This window comes from Sorex fumeus, unplaced genomic scaffold (genome assembly GCF_029834395.1).
Source record: "Sorex fumeus unplaced genomic scaffold, SorFum_2.1 ptg000013l, whole genome shotgun sequence".
NCBI classification, from domain to species: Eukaryota; Metazoa; Chordata; class Mammalia; order Eulipotyphla; family Soricidae; genus Sorex; species Sorex fumeus.
In genome coordinates, this window is record NW_026606070.1 from 18,219,012 (window position 1) to 18,229,638 (window position 10,627).

A 10,627-nucleotide genomic window follows, 5' to 3' on the forward strand; every position below is an offset into this window, starting at 1 on the left:
CTCCACTTTATTATGTGATTTTGCCTTTCACCTGGAGTAAAGAAGATTCAGTTCTTTCCTATCCTAAAGAAAGTTCTTATGGGGGAAGAAGGGACATTGTTATTTACTTTGTAATGATGAGTGGTGAAGTAGCTTTGTCAATATAAAACAATGATATGGGAAGTAATTGTGAATCACATCTCAGGTCAAATAGGAAAATATATTTCTACTGCTATAATTTGTATTCTAGTACTAAAATAAGTACTTAACCTTTTTTGTTATTATAAATGTTGATTTAAAATGAATTCTTAAAACATATACAATGTAATGGAATGTAATTTCAATAAAATATTTTAAAAAGGAAGTTTCACTGTTTCATAAAATATTTTAATTTTGAGTGTTGGCATACAAATAATTTCCTAATATACAAATATAAGAAAGCACTATCAATATTTTATTATATCTAATAAAAACAGAAGAACACAATGATTTCCTTACTTTAAGTTAACAAAAAAAGAGGGAAACAAAAATATGGTTGAATAATTTTTTACTAAAATTTTTTATTGAGGCACCAAGATTTACAACATTATTTATAGCTGAGCTTCAGACATATAGTTTTTTAATGCATTTTGTTACCAGTGTCAACTTCCCTCTACCACTATCCTTATCCAACAACTCCCACTACACTGCCTCCTTGCCAGGCATATTTTAAAGTTAGGTTTTTGTACTTTGGATCTCCTGCTTTCAGTTTTGTTGGTTCTAGTGTTCAGATACATAGTTATGTAACACCTCTACACCATGATTGTGTCCGGGTTCCCTGTCCCTGTCATCTTCTATCCACCTGTTCTTGCTTTTGCCCCTTCAGTTTCTTACCTTCCCTATCCTAGTAAGAAGAGTTACCTTCATTTACTGGAGTTTTTCTTGGGTATCCTACAAATATCTTCACATTGTCATGACTGAGGTTAAATACTACTCTCAGCCATGACATAAAACTCTTATCCATTTAGTGTAGATAAAGTAAACACTTAGTCAAACCAAACTCTCTAACCTTTTCTAGAGTGGATACTGACTGTTGACTGTAGCCAGAGAAAAATACACATCGTTCCACCCAGTCTTTCTTTAAAAATCAAGATCATAAACTTCAAATAGGTTCTTGATATCCTCTGAAAAGCCTTTGCAATTCCTTACTCAAAACTGTGAGCCAGATAATAGTATAGGTGGCGAGAAGCTCACCTTGTATGAGGTTGACATACAAATGAGTGTTGGCATACAAATAATTTCCTAATATACAAATATAAGAACTAGTTTTCCAGTTCAGTTCCCAGAACCAGCTACAGTCCAACAAGCACTGCCCAAAGTCACTCCTGAGAGCAAAGCCTGAACTGGTCTTCTGAGCTGGATGGGGGATCCACCCCCAGGCCCCCAGATTCGCAGTAATCCTTTAAGTATATTTGCTACCATACCCACACTGATCTAAGCTTTTTTATTCATTTCAAAAAGTATAACAAACAAACAAACAAGCAAACACTGTCCTCCTGTTGTTCATCAATTTTGCTCGAGTGGGTCCAGTAACATCTCCATTTTGAGACTGCTTGTTACTGTGTTTGGCATATTGAATACATCACGAGTAGCTTGCCATGAGGGCGAGTTACTCTTGGTAGCTTGCCAGGCTCTCCGAGAGGGGGGGAGGAATTGAACCCAGCTTGACTGGGCTGGCTACCGGCCAGCAAGGCAAATGCCCTACCCCTGTGCTATCACTCAAAAAGTATATCACGGTCACGACCATCCTGTTATTCGTCGATTGCCTCGAGCAGGCCCCAGTAAAGTCTCCTTCATCCTAGCCCTGAGATTTTTAAAAAAGTGCCATATTCAAGGCTCTTTCAGAGTTAGGAGAATGAGACCCATCATTGTTACTGGTATTTGTCATATGGGGTAAGCCACGGGGAGTTTGCCAGACTCTGCCATGTGGCAGGTTACATTCCCTAGCTTGCCAGTTTGTCCAAAGTAGGAATGAGATAATAAGATGTTGCGTGGCCGCATTCATGGTCGCACACTTCTGGGAGCTCGTTTTATAGTCTCTGAGTCTTGGCCCTTGATGGGATTACACGGCCCCAGGGGGCCAGTTGGTGGGTGTGACCCCCGCCTACTGGAATTTGGAGGATCTGGGTGGAGAATGCTCAGCCCCGATCTGAGTAGGCTTGGAGATCGCAGCCCTGGAACCCGCTTGCCTTTGTTCCTCTGCCGGTACCTTCGTGTGTGTGGAGAGTGGTCTCAGCATGGTGGTGGCTGGTTCTGGAGGTCTTCGGCTGCCAGAGTCCTGGTCAGGGCGGGGCGGGAAACTCAACCCGCTCCCCTCCAAGGGGCCCCGGTGAGGACAGCCAGGCGCGGGGGCAGGAGGCTCAAAAAGTATATTGAAATGAAAAATATGTAAGCATTGTATGAACACATTATCCTTATGAACACCCACTGAGCAATCTAACAATAACTTTGGTCACCATTTTCAATTCTGTTCTTATTGCTTCCAACAGCAAAAATTGTCAATTAAAACAGTAAGAAGGGGAAAGGAGAATATATATAATAGGAAAGATTCATTGGATGGGTTGAGATGACAATTCCGGGAATAAACAATATCATGGATGAAGGTTGAAAAGCATTTCTTATTCAAAGAATGGAACTGTAAGAAATGGCCCAAGTGTTGGTTGAACACTTGAACATTCAGGGCTAACAGAAAGTATCCCACTCCCAGCGGGTAGGAAGAGATTGAAGAAAGAGGCAATCCACTCAGATTGAAAGCTAGTAATTTTCGTAAACAAGGAAACAGACTCAGGAGGATTTATCTTGGGTGGGCACAGAACAAAGATTAGTTCTCCACTTCTCCACTTTTTCAAAGATTCCTTTTAATTTTTTATTAAAGTACCTTGATTTACAAAGTTATTCAGAGCTGACTTTTAGAATACAATATTGCAGCACCAATCCCACCACGAGTGTCAACTTCCCTCCTCCAGTGTTCCCAGTTCCTTCCCACCTCCAACCTCCCTCTTGACAGGCACCTATCTAAGTTTGGTTGTTAAAGTTGGGGTGTCTTGTTTTCAACTGCCCCACTTTTATAACTTGACAATTTACACCAGATTTTATCTGTGTTATATATGCAGTCCGGGTAGTCTTAGAAACATATTTCACATATTCTCAGGGTTAGATCCTTAGAGTGGCGTTGACACTGTCTATTCCAAGAGGAGAACAATGAGAAATGTGAATCCACATGATAACCAAGCTCATTGAGGTTTCTCGGGAGTTCAAGATGCCGCTCTGTCTAACGTTCATTGATTTAAAGAAGGCCTTTGATTCTGTTGAGATGGAAGTGGTCATTGAAGCCCTAGCCAATCAGGGCATTCAAGCTCAATACATCAAGATCCTCCGTGAGCTGTATTGCGGATTCACTACCAGGATCTCACCATTCTACAAAGAAGTAATCATTGATGTCAAGAGAGGGGTTCTGCAGGGTGATACCATTTCACCGAAACTCTTCAGTGCCACCTTCGGGAACATCATGCGACGAATGGAATGGGAAGGAATGGGAGTGAAGATACATGGTCGGCAACTACACCACCTCCGGTTTGCTGACAACATTGTTTTTTTTTTTTTTTTTTTCCCCCTTTATTTTATTTTATTTTTTTTAAAGTTGTAGATTTACAATTTTTTGTGCTTTGGTTTCAATTATACAATGATCAGATACCCATCCCTCCACCAGTGCCCATTTTCCACCACCATGGATAATATCCCTCCCACCCCCATCCCCCCATCCCCCCGTCTCTGTGGCAGGGCAATCCCCTGTGTTCTCTCTCTCCTTTTGGGTGTTGTGGTCTGCAAAAGAGGCATTGAGTGGCAAACATGTTCAGTCCATAGTCTACTTTCGACATGCATCTCCCCTCCTGGGAGGATCCTCCAAACATCCTTTATTTGGTGCTCCCTTCTCTATCTGAATAGCCCTTTCCTCTAGGATACCCGGCTGGCCTCTAAGTTATGGAGTAATCCTCCTGGTGCTGATCTCAGCTATTCTTGGGTATTAATCTCATACTTTGTTACTTTATATCCCCCAGATGAATGCAATCTTTCTATGTCTATCCCTCTCTTTCTGACTCATTTCGCTTAGCATGATACTTTCCATATTGTACCACTTGTATGTAAATTTCATGACTTCATCTTTTCTAACAGCTACATAGTACTCCATTGTGTAGATGTACCAAAGTTTCTTTAACCAGTCATCTGTTCTTGGGCATTCAGGTTTCTTCCAGTTTCTGGCTATTGTAAAGAGGGCTGCAATGAACAAACAAGTGCAGATGTCACTTCGACTATACATTTTTGCCTCTCTGGGATATATTCCCAGGAGTGGTATTGCTGGGTCAAATGGGAGCTCAATTTCTAATTTTTTGAGAATCGTCCATACTGTTTTCCAGAAGGGCTGAACCAGTGGACATTCCCACCAACAGTGAAGGAGTGTCCCTTTCTCGCCACATCCACGCCAGCATCGGTTGCTTTTGTTCTTTTGAATTTGGGCCAGTCTCTGAGGTGTGAGATGGTATCTCATTGTGGTAACATTGTTTTAATAACAGCAAACATCAGCCAAGCGGCAGAAATGCTGGCCGACTTCAACCGTGAGTGTTGAAATGTCGGACTAGCTGAATCCTACGAAGACAATGTTTATGAAAAACAGCCTCATTCCTGACGCCCCATTTGCTCTCAACAGAACGACCATCTCCAAATGCAACAGCTATGTGTACCTAGGTCGAGAAGTCAACATGACAAATGACCTGGCACCAGAGCAGCTTGGAATACCTTCAAGAGCGTTGAAGAAATAGCTAAGAGGATGAAGAACCTCCGGCTCTGGGCACATCTCTTTGATTCCACTGTTCTTCCTGCATTAACATACGCCTCAGAGACCTGGGCCCTACGCAAACAAGATGAGAACGCTATTCAGGTCTCCCAAAGAAGAATTGAAAGAGCTATGCTTGGAATATCACGTTTCACTCAAATGAGAGAAAGAATCCGGAGTTCTGACATCCGTCAAAGATCAAGAATCAGGGACACTGTCTCGTTTGCCAACGTGTCAAAAATCAGATAGGCTAGTCACGTAATGAGATTTAAAGACAACCGCTGGACTAGAGCTGTTACCGACTGGATTCCATGGGATGTCAAAAGACCGCGTGGCCGCCCACCTACCAGGTGGTCAGACTTCTTCATCAAGATCATGAATGATCGGTTTGAGGCTCTTCATGTTCCTAGAGTGAACAGATGCCATTGGGCTACACTAGCACGCGACAGGGACAAATGGAGACGTTACTGGCGCCCGCTTGAACAAATCGATGATTAACGGGAAGTCAAGTGATCAAGTGATCAAGTGAATTGTTTAGATCCAGTTTAAGGGTTAAATCTGTGTTCACATCTTTACAACTGTTTTAAATATCTAGTGCAGTCAAGCTATAAGTAAGGTTATTGTTATGATAATGTTGTTTATTAGGCTTGTGCCATACATCTTGACATCTATAGTTTCAGCTAATTATTTGTAAAATAAAAAATTGCATATGATTATATATATATCTATGTACGTATTTACTTATCTATTTATCTATACCTTCTTGTTGGTATGCTCAGTTCCGTAAACCACTTTTCAGGTTCTGTTTTCTTTGACCATTGTTATTTCCATATTACATTTCTTAGTATCTCACCTGGGCTGGAGCGATAGCACAGCGGGTAGGGCGTTTTCCTTGCATGCAGCCAATATGGCCGACCTGAGTTCGATTCCTCCGCCCCTCTCGGAGAGCTAGACAAGCTACCAAGAGTATCTCGCCCGCACGGCAGAGCCTGGCAAGCTCCCCGTGATGAATTCGATATGCCAAACACAGTAACAACAAAGTCTCCAATGGAAACATTACTGGGCCTGCTTGAGCAAATAGATGAACAATGGGAGGACCGTGACCGTGAGTATCTCACCTATGAGAGAGATAATTCTATCATCCTCCCTCCCTCCCTCCCTCCCTCCCTCCCTTCCTTCCTTCCTTCCTTCCTTCCTTCCTTCCTTCCTTCCTTCCTTCCATCTATCCTTCCTTCCCTCCTTCCTTCCCTCCTTCACTCCTTCCTTCTTTTCTCTTTCTTTTATTTATTTATTTTTTTTTTGGTTACACCTTTTTGATGTGCAGGACTTTCTCCTGGCTTGGTGCTCAGAGATCACTTGCAGTGGGCTCCAGGACTGTATGGGATGCTGGGAACTAAACCCAAGTAGGCCATGTGCAAGCAAAATGCCCTACCTGATGTAGTCACTCCAGCTGCTCTGTTTCTCTTTCTTGTCTGATTTCACTATCATGATACCATCCTTGTGCTGGCAAGTTGCACGATGTTATATACTTTTTGGTAACTGAGTAGTATTCCATTGTGTAATATAATTTTTACAATAATATTTATTATCTTTTTTAAACCTCTCTCCGTCCTTTAGTAACTATTGTTATTGCTGCAATTACCTGGGATAACTCACTTGGTAATAAGATGAGATTACACTTTTCTGTAACATTGGAGATCATAAATGGCAACACTGCGAGTTAACTTGTAGGGCGGTGATGGGGATCATACACACAGTCTCTGTCTAATGCCTATAAAGCAGGCACACTACTGCCATGCTATATCCCTAGGCTCCTAAGTGATTTTTTCAAGACTCCTTTATTCTGAGAAACCTGAGGCTTACATATTCATGTAGCTGCCTTTTAATACATCTGTATTTGGCATAAACATCATGCACATTCTACTGTAATTTATTACTATGAAACAACATAACAGAAGAGAGATGGTACTCTGAAGGCCAAATTTACAGTCTAAGAAGTTGTATTTTGTCCTGAAAACAATTGAGAATTCTGAAAACTTTGAAATATATGTGTCAGTAATATTAATAAAGCTGGTTAGATTAATAGCATCATTTAGGTTTCTACTAAATGAACTCTTCCTCAGAGAGGCCTTATCTATCTACCCAAGCCCAATATATACCACCTTCTACCCAATTATTTGCTTTATAGCATATATAAATATCTCATTAAATGTTACTTATTTTTTGAGCATTTGCATATCTTTCTATTATAATGTAACTACCATGTCACATAAATTTCATGAAGTCCGTTGTATTTATACTACTTAGAAATGCATTTATTTCCAGGATTAATACATATTTATTAGATTAACAAATGTGATAGATGGTAAATGATATAAAGAACATCATGTTTTTGTTTCTGGTTAGACCTATCTGGGCTTGGGGCTCACTCTTGGCAGTGCTCAGGGGACCAAATACGTTGCTGTGGATTGAACCTGATTTGACTGTGTGCAAGGCAAATGCCCTACCCGTTTGATTATCTCTTCAGCAACAATATCGTGTGTTTTTGTTTTTTTAGGAATCTGGTTTGTCATCTAAAAAATCCACATTTGGACAACTTTTGATAAGAGAAATTGGTTTCCTTCCTTATAAACAAGAAATGAAATGTAACCATTATTTCTCGTGATTCAACCATCCTAAGTCCATTTCTACCCCCCAAAATGTAAAGGATCCAAATAAGTCCTCTTAAATTAAGCATGCTTCAAATGAGTAATGCTGAATTATAGTATTAAAAGAACTTGGGTTGGAGTTGATTTGGTTGGAGTCATTTGTCAGAGACTTCTCTGATGGCTACAGCTGGTTTCAGTGGGGAGGAGCTGAGAAATGGGGAGAGGAATCTGACTCAGAACATTGATTCACCAATCTGTCTTGGTATTTCTTGGGTGGACCTCTCAGGTGACCAATCTTAGTTTTGTCTATTGTTTTTTTTCTCAGTATCCAACTCAAAGAAAAATTTCATTTCTTCCTTTAAACCACAGATCCACAGTTGTCATCAACACCTGTTAAACAAGTTTCCTCTTAATTGCTTTCTGCTATGCCATCTAGTTCTTAAAATCCCAACTAGCGTTGTGGTTAGCACATTTACCAGAGAACTACTGATCAGGACAAAAGAAGCAAGTATCCTTTATCTTTATTAAGGTCAGCTATTATACCGGTACATTATGTATAGGTAAGTAACAATCTGCTTGCTTAAAAATTATGAAATAAATAGAATTATGTTTTCCTTAAATGAAACCCACCTAGGGTCTGAAGTAAAATAGTTGAGTTTAGTGTGGAATTTTTAATTTTTTTAAATAGCATTTTGAATTTCCTGCTAGGAAGAGCACTATCACATATATGCATTTTTGTCTGAAATTTGTAATTCATGTGTGATTTAGTAAGTGTTTCAAAGATGTTATATGCTGCTTAACATACTGTTAAATAAAAGAAAAATATTATGGTTGTGAAGAGAAGGGGTTGAGAATTTTTGTATAAAACAGTATTTAATTGTTATTGATGGTGATAATTATGACTGACTTACATTTTTAAAAACCTGAATTTTAAGTACTTTTATAAATATTGCCTGGAATCTCACAGCATTATCTTATTATGTGTTTTCTATAAAAATCATATATAAAAGAATGCATTTTTATCTGTGAAAGGTTCATGAACTAGATAGTATACTTGTGTGTAGACTAGTGTTGTTTATTTTTAAAGTATCTAACTAGATGATTCTCATTTTAAGTGGACCAAGATCATGAATGCCAACATTTGAAGAATGTATTCAGTTTACAAGGAATTTTCATCAATATATGAAATACAAGATCATTAATTGAACCTGTTATAAATTATTGAGTTCTCAGAAAACTCTAAAACCATAAATTGCCTTATACAAATGTTTCACTAAAGTTATGCAACTTTAGTTAAGAGTTGAGCCCTAAAGGCACATGCATGTACTTAATTATTCTCATGAAAGTATTTATATATAGAAAGAATAGTGACATTGAATATATTAAGAACATATTTATTGCACTAGAGTAAATAAATAATTTTGTGTGATTTACTTGCTATATATGTTTTAATATTCAACTCTGAATTTTGTTACTAGCTATATATATATGTAACCTATTATAATAAAGAAAAACACACACATTTTAAATAGTGAAGAGAAAACAGCGTGGTTTTGTTTTGCTTATGTGAGAGTCATCACCTTTATGCTGGGTGGAGGATTTAAAAAATGTTTTGTGTTCTTCCTCCTTCCCCCTCATCATTTTGACAGTTGTGTGAAGTCCGAACCTGACAGATTTCAATAGGTTGAGTCATTATTTCTAAGCACTCCTGGTTGCTTAGGAAAGGTTCAGACTCTAATTTTGTGGTTCTCTTCTCAAAGTGAGACATTAATCTGATTGGCCACAAGAATATAAAGAGAATTAGAAGTATGGTTCCGGAGTTACATTTGAAGGGAATTAGGTTAATCCTATGTCTGAATATGGGTTTACAAACTATGAATAGAGAAGAGAAAGAAAAAGATTGCTAGAAGTGGAAGTAAAGAATTTAAAACCTTGTTTTATATTTTTCATTACCCCTACATCCTTGTAGGATTAGTAATATAGGACGGAATAAAAAAATCTCAGAAAAATAAAAGCTGTGGTTTTGTTTCAGTGCAAAGGAAACACAGTATTCATGGCCTTGAGTTCCTTTTCCTGTGGAAAGATAGGATTGAAATTTTCTACTTTCTCTTAAAAACTCCAGGGTGAAATACTAGATATATTAGCCAAATAGTTGAGTGATTTTTTTTTTTTTGCCTGAAAGTGTGTCACTTTATAGCTGCTGTTGAATTTGGAAAGGTATTTACCCCTGTCTTTTATTTGATTGCTAAAGGTATAGCACTAAATTTTTTAAAATATACAAAGTAACTACATACCATTTGGATGGAAACAAAGGATAATAAAAATGGAAAAAGGTGGTTAGAGGTGTAACTCAGTGGCAGAAATATTTGTGCTATATGTGTGAAGCCCAGGGTTCAACGCCTAGCACTGGGAAACAAAAAGAGAGATAGGGAAAGTAAATTTAGTATACTGCATTTTCAGTGAATGACATTAAAAAATAGGGAGTTTTTTCACTTTTTGCATTTATTTATTTATGATTTTTGTGATTCACGGTGAGCAATGCATATCCTGTATTGCTTGGGGCTTACTCCTGGCTTTGTGCTTAGGTATAACTCCTGGGCTGATGCGAGGGCCATATGAGGTGCTAAGGACTAAACCAGGGTTGGTCCTATGCAAGGCAAACACTTTAAACCCTACAACTAATTATAAAGCATCTCTGGGTTTGTTTCGTTTGGGCATATCTCACGATGCTGGGGCTTACTCCTGGTTTAGTGCTTGGGGGTTCCTGGAGATGCTCAAAGAGTTAGACAGCTCTGGAATAAAATCCAGGGTATCACACATGTGCTCTACCATATATTTCTGTTTTTATAGTTATGTAGCACTGTAGCACTATCGTCCCATTGTTCATCGGTTTGCTCGAGTGACCAGTAATGTCTCCTCTCCATCGTGAGACTTATTGTTACTGTCTTTGGCATTTTGAATATGCCACAGGGAGCTTGCCAGGCTCTGCTGTGCGGGTGGGATACTCTTGGTAGCTGGCTGGGCTCTCCAAGAGGGACAGAGGAATTGAACCCGGGTCGGCCGTGTGCAAGGCAAATACCCTATCCTTTGTATTATTAAAACAAATTATAAAGATAAAACAATTTTCCAA